General features: G+C 42.2%; 1 protein-coding gene across 4 annotated transcripts in view; it reads left to right on the top strand.

The window, feature by feature from the left end:
* The window catches only part of HERC2 (HECT and RLD domain containing E3 ubiquitin protein ligase 2), a 1,448,528-nt gene that overhangs the window by 1,141,704 nt on the left and 292,868 nt on the right, over window positions 1-13,956 (top strand). The window lies entirely within an intron of this gene.

The raw sequence follows: 13,956 nt of genomic DNA, 5'->3' as shown, positions 1-13,956 counted from the left end.
ATAACATGTCTTTAGAACTTGCAAATATTAAAACAGTTTTGGATGGAAGTTACTCCCTCAAAGAATACTTTAAATGCCCTCAATGGTGTCTTCCACTTCTTGACAAACTGCTAAATCTTATGGACTCTCCCCCTCTTAAATAATTAATTGTGGGCAATTTGAGCAGGGTCTTACATCCACGACTTAACCAAGGACTCATAAAATGGTTCAATCAAGGAAATACAGGGGATCATTGGGTACAGAGAATGTTAATTAAGTATTTATTTGGTCAGGAAAACAAGTAGTATTCTTTAGGACTTCACTGAAAGAACATTTGACTTCTTCAGCCCCACTGTGCCTGTTTAACAATACAAGAGCCAGCAACATCACAAAGTTTTGTGCTGGTCCATATGTGGTCTACTATAGACTAGTTCAGATGAGGTGAGTAGAAGTGCCAGGACCTGAGATTTTAGGGAGCCATGCATGTGTTTAACAGTTCTGCAGCTCCTCCTGTTAGTTCCATCGATGTAAACATCCACAACTTAGTCTTTTGTGCCCAGTTACTTTTTTGGTCAGTAAACTGAAGATAGCTTGTCCTAGTCAGAGAATAATTATAATATGGGTGTGCATTTAGAAGATAATGAATACATTCATCTACCTTATACTAAATGAGGTGATAAAATAAAGGAGGGCTGCTGATGTCTTCCTGGATAAGCATGATATAAATGGTCTGGTGCTGAAGGAGATTATGCAGGCTATACATTTGAATTTGTTGATTCATATAGAGCCTTGTTGTGAAGACCATCTTCCTTCCACTTTGTGCTGAAGTAACCACCTACCCAAGAAGTTGATTGGTGTAATAGACAGACTGATATTTCATACAAAGGTTCAAGTGCAAGTTGCAAATGCTTCAAATAATTCTGTGGCAGCTATATATAAAAAACAATTTTCTAACCACGGATTTCTCATAAGTTCTCCCAGGCACAGTGTTAATCTGAAAATGTTTTCGAGCCGTTGTTCCTGCACGCCGATAGATAGTGCCAAAGAACTCCTTCGCTGTCTTATCCCGCCTCCAGAAGAGATGGTGCGGAGTCGTCTATAGATACCGCCTATGCAAACTGATGTCAGTTCCTATTTTTTTTGCCCTCCAACGCTGATTGGAATTCCTCTCCTGAACTTCTGTTGGTTTTTCTGTGACTTCCAAAATGTTATTTTTAGGTATACAGGGGTGTGGAATTTATTAAAATATCTACTTGTCCAGGGGACAGGTTGCTTCTCAAATCTACTTGTCCTGTAAAAAGATCTACTTGTCCCTTTGGTGCCATGTAGTGTGGCGACAAATTATGGCAGCAATCTCATTATGTAAGAGCTCTGATAATAGCCTCTCTGATTATGCCAGGGCTACTACCATAGTAGGGCTTGAATACTTGCCGTTTCAATCCCTACTGTAGCAATTTCCTTATTTTGCCACCTTTCTGCAGATCTGCATACTGGGGCTGGAGGAAGCAGTAAGCAATAGTTCCAGGGCTGGAATGCCTTTGAGTCTGGAAACCTACTAACCTGCATGTTTTAAAGATTTTCACCAGCTTCTCTCGTATTTACCCATGCTAAAATACAGTTCACAAATATTTTATAGGGGTACGACATATACCATGGGTGCACTTTTGTGACTTTCTTTAAGAATTTGGGGCCACATGTAGGTAGGTTCAGATTTGCGACCCGCAAATTGCGAGTCAGAGCGACTTGCAATTTACGAGTTGCAAATTCGAATGTAGGATGGTGTCCCTGACACCATCTGTGATTCGCAAGGGCTTCGCAAATGCCCACCTAATGAATAATCATGAGGTGGGTCGCAATTTGCGACCCCCTTGCGAATAGTGGCCCTCACAGGGATGGTGGCCTGCTGGAGACAGCAGACCACCATGTCTGTGACTGCTTTTCAATAAAGCAGTTCTTTTTTTTTTTGTAATGCAGCCCGTTTTCCTTAAAGGAAAACGAGATGCATTACAAAAACGAAAAATGAAACGTTTTCGCTTCATTTTTTCAGAGCAGGCAGTGGTCCACAGGACCACTGCCTGCTCTGAAAAAATGTTTACAGTGACATTCACAATGGGGAAGGGGTCCCATGGGGACCCCTTCCCTTTTGCGAAAGTGTTAGCACCCATTTGAAATGGGTGCAAACTGCGATTGGTTTGCGCCCGCGTTCGCGGTCACAAAACAGTCCTACATTGCACTGCGAGTCGCAATTAGGAAGGGAACACCCCTTCCTAATTGCGAGTCGCAAACCCGTTTTGCGATTCGGTAACCAGGTTACTGAATCGCAAAACTGGGTTTGTGCATCGCAATGTGCTTTGTGCACGTCGCATACAGCGAAAGTCGCTGTTTGCGACATGCAAAAAGCTACCTACATGTGGGTCTTGGTCCCTAATTAGGTCTGGTGTTTACAAAGACATTTTGTTTTTATTAAACTTCTATTTCTCTCTCTTTCGGCTGGCTTTACTGTGAGTGATCGCATTCTGCTCTTCCACAGGGAGCATATTGGCACACAAAGTAGTTTTGTTCAGTGTCAGGAACTACAGTGGCAATCAGTGACGTAACGAAACTGGAAGGTGCCTCTTTGCAAAGAACATAGAGGAGCCCCCTCTCCAGACTCACTCAGGGCAGGTGCTGTGCTGAAGGGGCACCCTAGAGGGCGGCTGCGGGGCCTTTGTTATGCCACTGGTGGCAACGTGTGCTTTTAGAGTTCAAAAACTTTTTTTTTTTTTTTTTGCCAGTGTTTGTTACAATGTTGAGGGCCTGGTAGCTCCCACAACAATAAAGTGTTACAAAAGCCATGTCAAAACAAGACACGCATTGATGAAACTAAAAGACTTATAAAAATATGTCAGATCAGTTGGCTTTGTCAGTGTTTGTTTATTTTCATGCTTCCCATATTTGTGTTGAAAATGGTTACACTGATTTTCCATTAGAAATATTTTTGAGAAATACTAGCATGCATCAACACATTTTACTAAATGACACTTCATTTACATCTAATCAGAGAGCATTCTGGGAGCATTATACTTAGCCTCATAGCCTAAACTTTTCAAACATGTGTATACACGTTTTTCTTTTTTTGTACTGGAACCAACGTCAGTAGTGAAGTGTGACCTTAATACATTTATTTACAGCACTCACCCTAATAATGAAGGCTTTCAAATAATGAACCATAAATACAAGTCCGAACAGCATTATCTTTTGGAAACACATTACCTCAACTGCAGAGAGCTCCACTCTCTGTAAACAAGCAGCCAAAGGGTTTGTGCTGCAGAGGGTTGGGCCTACTTGCCCCAAGTACAAAGTAAACATAAAAACTTGTTGCCCTTGACCCCAAACAAGATGTCCCGGGCGTCGGGCGATAGGAATTCCACATCCCTGGGTATAGTGTGCTAGAGACATGTCTCACCTGAAGACTGTAGGCTTTTCAATGTGTGTCACAGGCCAGATACCTACTCTGAGAATCTGGACATTTTTGTAGATGGAGATAAAATAATTGGTGACATAGGTGACCATATATTAGATGAGTCCAGGCAGACTGGTAGTGATTGTACCCTGTTAATTTAAAATTGTTACAGGCAAATAACATTAAGTTCGATTTTAACACTTCTTATTTCATTGCTTCGAAATTGTAGTGGGTTCTATTGAAATAAATTAGGTGCATTAAATAAGGTGAAACAAATTAGGTGCATGGGTACAAAGAAAAGCAAAATACCTGTATCAATTATCCACACACTTTAAATATGTTTCAGAATGTCATTATCACCCAAACCAACACAATGCAACACAAACATGAGGAGTACATTTAGAACACATTTTCTTGAATACAATGATGTTTCCCATTATCATGCAAACCACTAGCATCACGTATATAAATATATATATATATATATATATTATGTGTGTGTGTGTGTGTGTGTACACAAATGAAAATAATCATCATTACCTCATAGCACTACCATTCATTTGATCCTAAAACTCCTTATTGCCCTTTAACACTGCCCCTCAAAACTCCTTACCACCCCTAAACACTTCCTATCCATGGACACTAAAAAAACGTTATTGCACCTTCAATGACTTAATAGTTTCTTACTGCTCCTTAACACTACCATACCTTAAATCCTAAAACCTTCATACCACCCATAAACACTTCACATCTCAGGACCCTAAAAAGTCTCCAAAATCCCTTAGCCATAACCTTCCCTTAACTCTAAGAACTTCTTACTATTCCTTAGCACTACCCTTACCTGGAACCCTTAGCCAATTACTTTAAATCCCTGTACGATGTGTTGTACATGTAACCCGTTGTAGCGTGCCACGCTTCAACCTTTCACACTGTCCTTCGTTCAATATATTTTGGTAGCAAACATGTTGGGAAGCCTTCTTTTTCAAAGTATTTAATTTTTAGTACTAATGTCTGGGAAGTGTTAATTTTTTTTGAAGTATTAATTTGGAAGTTTTGAAGTTATAACTTGGAAGTTAAGCCGGACCAAAGTCCTTTTACTCCTCTTGGTATTTCACACTGCAGAGGCCAGGGTCAGGGTCACTTGTTTGTGCACCGCCATAACAATGGAATCCAGCTCAAAAGCCAGGAGCAGAGGCATCATGTATTATCTGTCTGCATCCCAGGTAAATGTGCATCAATAACCCCTTATCCTCATGTTACGTTGTTGGGAAATGTAACAACAGAGGCTAATTTTAGTATTATGAGTCCTGCAGATTATAAAACAGAGGTAGTCTTACTTTCAAGAGACACCATTTACACCGCCCTACACCACAAAACAAAGGAATGATAAAATGTAGGGTCTTTTCAAATTCCTTTGTAACTTCAAAAAAGAGAAAAGGCATGGCTGAGGCCCTTTTAAATCTCTGTGCACTCAAGTACATGGACAAAAGGTAGTATGATTGTTTAGCAGAGGTGAGGCTGGTAATTGCTCACTGTTGAGATCTGGTGTGATTTCCATTTCAGATAGGTTCAGGGTGATCAGGCTGACTCAAACTACTTTTCTTTCCTGACTTCAGTGCATGCAGGGTCTGGTGTTATATGACAACACTACAGCTTTGCACTATATCATCAGTTACAAAGAAGTAGCCTCCTTGAAAGTTTGCATGTAAAAATTAAATTTTTAGTATTGGGCATGCCCAAGGAGCATTTTTATTCACAATCACCTTTGGCAGGGAAAGAAAGTATAAGACTGATTTTGATAAGTCTAATTTCCTGCCAGAAGATATGGTCACAGATCTTCTAAATGAGGGACAATGATCTGTAAGGTGCTGAACACCAGCTAGTGTAGCACAAGAGATCTGTATAATTTTATTTGTTTGAAGTTCTGTAGCACAAACTGTTCAGAGGCATCTTGACTCACTTCTCTCTTCTTGTGCTACATTCCTGCATTTTTCTTTAACAATTACTGTGGTACATCTGCTGGACACAACAATCTGAATTAATGTGACAGTTTTTTTCATCTTTCTGTCAAAATTTGTGTTGGCTTACTCTATTGGCATTCTGGCGGTGTCCTAGTTTTTGAAGTTGTTGATTAAGTTTTTCCTTCTTTGCCTCATTTCGGAACTTAGTGGGACTGTAATTTAGTACTGGCTTACTAGATATCGCCTCCATTTCAGCATTGGGTTATTGTTATATAAAACCTCTTTCCTTGAATACTTTGTCTTATGGCAAGTGCACCAGCTAGGTGATTCATTGAGCTACGGTGTTTGCCAGTGGATTTGGTGTTAAAAGAATTCCTAGAGAACTAGCTATATTTAAGGGGTAAAGATGTCCTTCCTTCCTAAGGTGGTGACTAAAATAATATTTTCAGTTGCCTTTCTTCTTCCAGCATCTCCATTATTTAAAGGTTGAGAAGAGGCTTCTGAAACTACACCCTTTACAGGAGTTTTAGTACACATTGGCTATATAGCTGTTTGTTACTCAAGGAAGCAATCTAATGGTGCTGCAGTTTCATAATTAATTGTGTGATACATCAAGGAATGCAAAAACACTGCAAACCAGACTCAGCTTGAAAGAATCTTTTCCCATTCCTCCCAGAATACGGCATCCATTATTGTTCCTTTGCAAGAGAATTGCAAGGCTGCCACTTCATCTTCTTTCCATATATTTGTAAGTCACTATTGTGTATACTGAAAAATCAGGTTTGGTGTTTTCTTTTGAAGACCAGTTGACTGGATCAGAACATTTTGAATAGCTTCCGTATGTACTGTACTGAAATATCTTCCTCAATTAACAAGTGAACTCAAACATATGCAAATGTTGCAGTATCATATGTGTGCTAGAGTCCATGTGGTCTCCTTGTAGTGTGATACTTGGCCTAAAAGTGTCCTACAAGGGCATTCTGATCCCTCTGTATACATGGAAGTAGACATACTGGCAGTATGGGGAAGGGGGATTGACACATTTCTGCTTGAGCCAAGGAGAGATTCAACATTGAACACTGTCCATCTCGAGCAAAAATAGGCCAACAACAGGATTTGAGTCATTTTACTTTTCAATAGAGAACATTCCTGTTTACCAAAGAACCTGGGACATTTGACACTAATTACTAACACACCTTCATGATTTGTGCACTAAACATAAACATAAACGAGTCAGTCCTTACATTTGTGTGTTAATATTACAAAAAGTGACAACAACACATAACCTTCATGCAGTGCTTAATTTGCAAGAGAATAGGTGCTGAGCACAAAATTTTGTTCAGAACCCCATGGCTGGTGCTTCCATTGGCTGGTGTGTCGAATGCCAAGGCTGCATAGCATTGATTTCACCTGATGTCTTTTTATTCCACCACCTTGACACTTCCTGCCTCTTTATCTCACTATTGCATGCTCTTTTTCATCCCTGCTTTCTCCTGTTGTAACAGTTTTTCCATTTTTCTCTTCCCCCTTCCTTCCTCCTTTCGCGTTTCTCTCTTGTTCAAGATCAATGTTTGTGGAGGAAAAATAAGTGTTGGTCCCAGAAAAGTATTGCTGGTGGACCCCACCTGTCACTACTGGCTCAAATTAAGTACTGCCTTCATGTCTCTTGAATAAATGCAGGCAATCATTGATCCCCTGTCATTCCCAGGGAAACAACAACCATACCACTTGGATTTTTTTTTATCAGGGTATCTGTATTTTATCTATATGTTAGAGACATCTAGCTACTGATTTGTCACTTTAGGATCCGTAAACATTTTTCCTATAGCACGTCTGTGTGCCAGAAGAGGGCATCATGCGACTCTGTATCAATGTAATCCGCTGGATGTGACATCAGCGGAGCCTGTATAACCTCCTCGCTAATGCGCCGTCTTCAGTTACTTCTTTTCCGTTCTTGCAACATGAATATGGTAGTGGTTGGTCAGGCTGTCTTCGGCCTACTTTTACATTTTTGCCATTAAAACACTGTTTTCTTCTGTACATGTCTTCAGGGTTCAAACCCTGTGGGTTCTGTGGACGACAAATGTCGGCTACTGACCCCCCACTTGATTTGTATGTGGCGCCTGGGCGAGCGCCATGACCCCAAAGAGTGCAACCTCTGTCGTCAACTTCGGCCAAAAGCTCTGTGGGAGCGTCATATGAAGATTCTGGCAGCGCAGATGTTAGAGCCGCCCCAGACTTCCCATTGAACAAGGTCTCCTTCTCGTACTGACTTCTGTTTGTGGGCCCGTTCAAGGAGTCATTCTCCTCGACGTCTTTCTCCATCGACTTCACGAGGTAGCCCACAACGCAACCTGTCGAAGTCACAGAAGTTGCCGACTTCACCGCATACGGCCTTCCACTGTTCCTCGGTTGAGGAGTCGAGGTCCTAGTCTACCCCACATCTCCATCCTTTTCCATGGGCCAGGGCAACTCTAAACCAGATGCCACGAGTATTACATTTCCCTTCATGCAATCTTTGGGAAATCACCTTCCTCTGGAGCACCTGTTGTCCCCGAGGAGGTGCAAAGTGCCTTAACTGTCTCCATGCCGGTGGGTTTGCCTTCGGCTTCAGTCAGGCCTTCAGCTTCAGTTGACTAAGTCATTATGGCGCCGATGCAAAGCCCTTCCTGGTTTCCACCTTTGGCGCCCATATTCGATCAGTCGACTCTGGCGACTCCGTGGACAGCGCCGATCGAAGTTGAATCCCTCTCTCCATCTTAAGTCGAATCTACGTCAAGGAATCACCTTCTCGAAGCCGGTCGACATTGGGTGTGGCACCAGTCATCCCAATTATCCCTGATCTCCCTCCCCATACTGGTGAGTCCACTCATGTATATCCTTCACAGGGACAAGGTGGAGAGACTGTGGGAGAGGTGGAATGTATGCCACCCATTTCAGATATTCATCAGCCTCATACTGAAGACAGCTGACTAGCTGTCCTAGCTACGGCTAATGGCTTGCATTCTTCCCTAGCCTCAGGCCTCGGACCCCCCTTGCTACGGAGGTGAGCTCCTCTCTTGTGGACATACCGAGAAGGGTTGCTGTATTTTTGGTCTAATACTTCTTTCAGTGGAATTAACTTTGGATCCTCTAATTGTTGTCCTCCATCAAGGCCAAACAGGGGTTGAACCAGTGCTTCCTTACAGTGAAGCCCTACATGACGTTTTGTTGGGTGCTTGGGCTAAGCCTGATACAGGGGCCCTGTTGATTGGGCTATACCTCACATGCACCGACCTGCCCCTGGTCATCCAAATAAGACATTCTACTCATCGAAGTTTAGTGGTACAGGCTGCTTTGGCTTCTCATGATATTGAGTCTCTCCTGCATGTCCCACCTGATAGAGATTCCAGGAGTCTGTACACCTGTGATAGGCATATTCTTTCCTCCACAAATTCCTCTTTATGGTCTGTAAATGCATCTTGCGTTCATGGATGTTTCTCACATTCATTATGGGATTAATTGGCAAGCATCTTGCCTACTTTTCCAGGTGATATCAGGAGTACTCCCACCCCTATGTTTCAAGATGACCAGCAAGCAGCTAAGCTAATCATTCGATGTGGTATGGATACTACTGAGTCTGTGAGTCAAGCTATAGCTTCCTCAGTCGCGCTACGTCGCCTTGCCTGGTTACTTAACTCCATATTTTCAGAGCCAGTTCAAGTCCATTGATTGACTTGCCGATTGATGGTGGCCATTTATTTTGTTCACAGGCAGACTTAGCTTTTAGGCGTTTTCATGAGAGTAGGGGTGGAACAGCGAATTAGCTTGTTTCGTCTCTACCCTTAGGTCTAGTTGATAACTCCTGTACTGGCTAGTAGGGGGTTATTTGTATTTGTTTCATGGATGAGCTATGCTTCAGCAGGGCCGTGAGGCTTTTTCAGCTCTGTCTGTTCAACATAAAGGTGGACCCGGTGGGTGTTCCTGCTTTCGGCGAGTATTATTTTTCCTTAAATTGTCAAGGATAGGTTATTGGGGTGTATTTTATCCTATGCCTATTTCACATAATGGTGGCACCCGGTGGGTGTTTCTGCTTTCGGCAAGTATTATTTTTCCTTAAATTGTCAAGGATAGTTTATTGGGGTGTATTTTAACCTAGGTTGGTACTTTTCATTCAAGGGTACTTTCACTATGGTTATTACTTGGTGTAGAACTGGTGGCTTTCCACTTCGAGTTTGTCAATAACAGCTTCTTAGATATCTCTTGTTAATATGCCTGTAATAAAGGTGATATCGTTTACTTTACTCTGAAGAATAACTTGTGATTAATAGGTGATACCTTCAAGGTATGTCCAGAGTATGTGATTGTTTGCCCGGAGAGCATTCATACATATATGCATAGTCAGGATTCCTTCGCTTGTGGGCTAATATACATTCATTTGGGGGTACAGAGTTGCTCCCTCTGCAGAAGGTTATTTTTCCAATTTGTGAGATCATGAATTTATTTAAGTACTCCTTATAGGGAACTTGTAATATTGACAGCTCCTAAGGAGTGTCAGTATATCGTTTAACTTATGTTCAAAGAGGGCTCTTTATAAGGCTTATGCAGCACTAAGGGTGTCTATTTACTAAGTCCTTCTTGTACTGTCAAGCAAGGTAGCTGTTGATCTACATTATTTATTATGTACGTTCTATTTTTACCTATGATATGGTAGTATCAGTTTCTACTTTTGGTAGATTGGATACATTAAAAGCTAGAAAGATCTTGGGGACTTTGAGTTTCATTGTTTGGTCTTAAATGTTTTATATCAGATAGCCATCACAGTAGGATGGATTTTCTACACCTTATTGTAGACATTTGTATGTTGCTGACATGCTCTTTGAACATTATTCTTTCTTTTTCCTGGCTTTTGTCAAGTTATCATGGGTCTTCATTGAAACATATCTCTCTGTATATTCTGTTAAAACTCATGTTTAGAATAATTTATATTGTTAACTGTTCAAGAGTTGTTCTGCACTTTTGCTTATGCATTTCAGACTTCCCTCTTTTCAAAAGGGTTGTTCAAGGGTACTTTTTCTTCTCTAAGAAGATCTTCATATCTGTTGTGCATGAGGTTAGGTTTTCGCCTCATCTAAGTACAACTGTTTTCATCGTTACAGGACTCTAGTTGTTGTAGGTTGGGTGCACACTTTGAGAATTGTTGTCATAAGACGGAATACACAAAATTGGTTGGATTCTTTTTATTTCAGAATCTTGTAAATTTTCAGTTTTTGCGCAATTGACACCTTTTCTAGTTCATCTCTAGATGAGTCATATTCATTATAAGAGTCACATACTCACCTTGGTTTCCGCTACACTAGTAAAGATTCTTTTTCATTCTTGCTGTTTTATTCAGCTTTGAATTAAATATATATGAATATATATATATATATATATATATAAGTATATATATATATATCAAATAATAAATAAAGAGAAATATATATGTATATCGTTTGTTACTACATAGGTGTTTGTTCGTTGTACTCCTATGTCAATATGTATATATATATATATATATATATATATGTTTGATGGCATGTGTAGCTGCAGATACACATGCTGTGCACATCCCGCCATCTGGTGTTGGGCTCGGAGTGTTACAAGTTGTTTTTCTTCGAAGAAGTCTTTTTTCGAGTCACAAGACCGAGGGACTCCTCCCATTTCGACTCCATTGCGCATGGGCGTCGACTCCATCTTAGATTGTTTTTTTTCCGCCATCGGGTTCGGACGTGTTCCTTTTCGCTCCGTGTTTCGGGTCGGAAAGTTAGTTAGAATCTCGGAAAAATCGTCGGTATTGTTTGCGTTCGGTATCGGGTTAGTTACAACAGATCGACACCGAATTAAGAAGAGCTCCGGTGGCCCTTCGGGGTTTTCTTCCATCCCCGTCGGGGCCTGGTCGGCCCGGCCACGTGTCTCTTCAAGGCTGATGGAACGGACCCCATTCCGCTTCTGTCCAAAATGCCATAACAAGTATCCATATACAGATCAACATCTGGTCTGTAACTTGTGTTTGTCACCAGAACACAAGGAGGATACTTGTGAGGCCTGTCGAGCGTTTCGGTCCAGGAAGACACTCAGGGACCGAAGAGCAAGAAGACTGCAAATGGCGTCGGTGCCGACAGGACAAGAGCGTTTTGAGGAGGAGGAAGAAACATTCTCCACCCAGAAGTCGGACTCTGAGGAGATCGATCCCGAGGAAACGCCTAAAACCGTGAGTAAGACGTCGAAACCAAGAACTCGCGAGAAAAGCGCTAAAGCCCAGGGGACGCCACCGCCAACAGGCCATGGCTTAACCCGAAAAGTAGGTGACCATTCATCGGCACCGAAAAAGGGCGAGCTGGTGTCGAAGTCATCCGACTCCGGTCGAGATACCGGCACACAGCAATCTCGGGCCCGAGATAGTGGCTCAGAGAAGATTGGGCACCGAGACACCGGCACCGAAACGGGTCGGCACCGAGAGAGCACGACGACGAAAGTAAAAAAGGTTTCGTCGGAGCCGAAAAAAGCAGCCGAAAAGGTTTTGGTACCGAAATATCCGGCCTCGGAACCGAAAACAAGTTCCTACACTGAGGAACAAGGACTGTCCACACAAATGAAGACACATAGATTTGGACAGGAATTACAGGCAATAGAGCCAGATCACACACAAAGACGGCTCTTTTTTCAAAATAATACAGGGAAGATCAGCACTCTTCCTCCAGTCAAAATGAAACGCAAGCTTGCCTTCCAAGACAAAGACAAACAGCCACACGCAAAGGTGGCTAAACAAGTAACACTGCCACCATCCCCACATCACTCTCCGCAACCATCACCGGTAGCCACTCCACCAATGATGCAATCCCCAACTCATACAGGAATGAGTCAAGATGACCCTGACGCATGGGACCTTTATGACGCACCAGTGTCTGATAATAGTCCAGAATGCTATCCAGCTAAACCATCGCCACCAGAGGATAGTACAGGCTACGCACAGGTGGTGTCAAGAGCAGCTGCATTTCATAATGTCAGCCTTCATTCAGAGCCCATTGAAGATGACTTTCTTTTTAATACACTGTCGTCCACACACAGCCAATATCAGAGTCTTCCTATGCTACCCGGAATGCTAAAACACTCCAAACAAGTGTTTGAGGAGCCTGTTAAAGGGAGAGCCATTACTCCAAGAGTAGATAAAAAAATATAAACCGCCACCAACAGACCCAGTGTACATTACACAACAGCTAACACCAGACTCTGTTGTAGTGGGAGCAGCGCGCAAAAGAGCCAACTATCATACTTCAGGAGATGCACCACCTCCAGATAAAGAAAGTCGAAAATTCGATGCTGCAGGCAAAAGGGTGGCGGCACAGGCAGCAAACCAGTGGCGTATTGCAAATTCGCAAGCTTTGCTAGCCAGATATGATAGGGCCCATTGGGATGAGATGCAACACCTTATTGAACATTTACCCAAGGAGTTCCAAAAAAGAGCGCAGCAAGTAGTAGAAGAAGGACAGGGTATCTCCAATAATCAGATACAGTCAGCAATGGATGCTGCAGACACAGCTGCTAGAACTGTCAACACAGCTGTAACAATAAGGAGACATGCATGGCTGCGTACATCAGGATTTAAACCAGAGATACAGCAAGCTGTGCTGAATATGCCATTCAACGGACAGCAGTTGTTTGGGCCGGAGGTGGACACTGCGATCGAAAAACTTAAGAAAGACACTGACACGGCCAAAGCCATGGGCGCACTCTACTCCCCACAGAGCAGAGGCACATTTCGAAAGACACAATTTCGAGGGGGTTTCGAGGGCAAACCACAGAAGCCACAACCTCACAAACAAAGCCCACTTACCAGAGCCAGTATCAGCGGGGAGGTTTTCGGGGACAATATAGAGGGGGACAATTTCAAAGGAATAGAGGAAAGTTCCAAAGTCCCAAAACTCCTCCAAACAAGCAGTGACTTCAAGGTCACAAATCCCCAACACATAACACCTGTGGGGGGGAGACTAACCAAGTTTTACAAACGTTGGGAGGAAATAACAACAGACACTTGGGTCTTAGCAATTATCCAGCATGGTTATTGCATAGAATTTCTCAAATTCCCTCCAAACATTCCACCGAAAACACACAATATGTCAAAACAACAAATAGATCTTCTAGGATTAGAAGTTCAGGCATTGCTACAAAAAGAAGCAAAAGAGTTAGTACCAAAACAACAAATAAACACAGGAGTTTACTCCCTGTACTTTCTGATACCCAAAAAAGACAAGAGTCTGAGACCTATACTAGATCTCAGAACATTAAATACCTACATCAAATCAGATCACTTTCACATGGTTACATTACAAGACGTAATCCCACTGCTCAAACAACAAGACTACATGACAACACTAGACCTAAAGGATGCATATTTCCATATACCAATACATCCTTCACACAGAAAGTACCTAAGGTTTGTATTCCAAGGGATACATTACCAATTCAAAGTGTTGCCATTCGGAATAACAACTGCACCGAGAGTTTTTACAAAATGCCTAGCAGTAGTAGCTGCACATATCAGAAGGCAGCAAA

The sequence above is a fragment of the Pleurodeles waltl genome, chromosome 8 (genome assembly GCF_031143425.1).
Source record: "Pleurodeles waltl isolate 20211129_DDA chromosome 8, aPleWal1.hap1.20221129, whole genome shotgun sequence".
NCBI classification, from domain to species: Eukaryota; Metazoa; Chordata; class Amphibia; order Caudata; family Salamandridae; genus Pleurodeles; species Pleurodeles waltl.
This window is presented reverse-complemented; position numbering and strand designations above follow the sequence as displayed.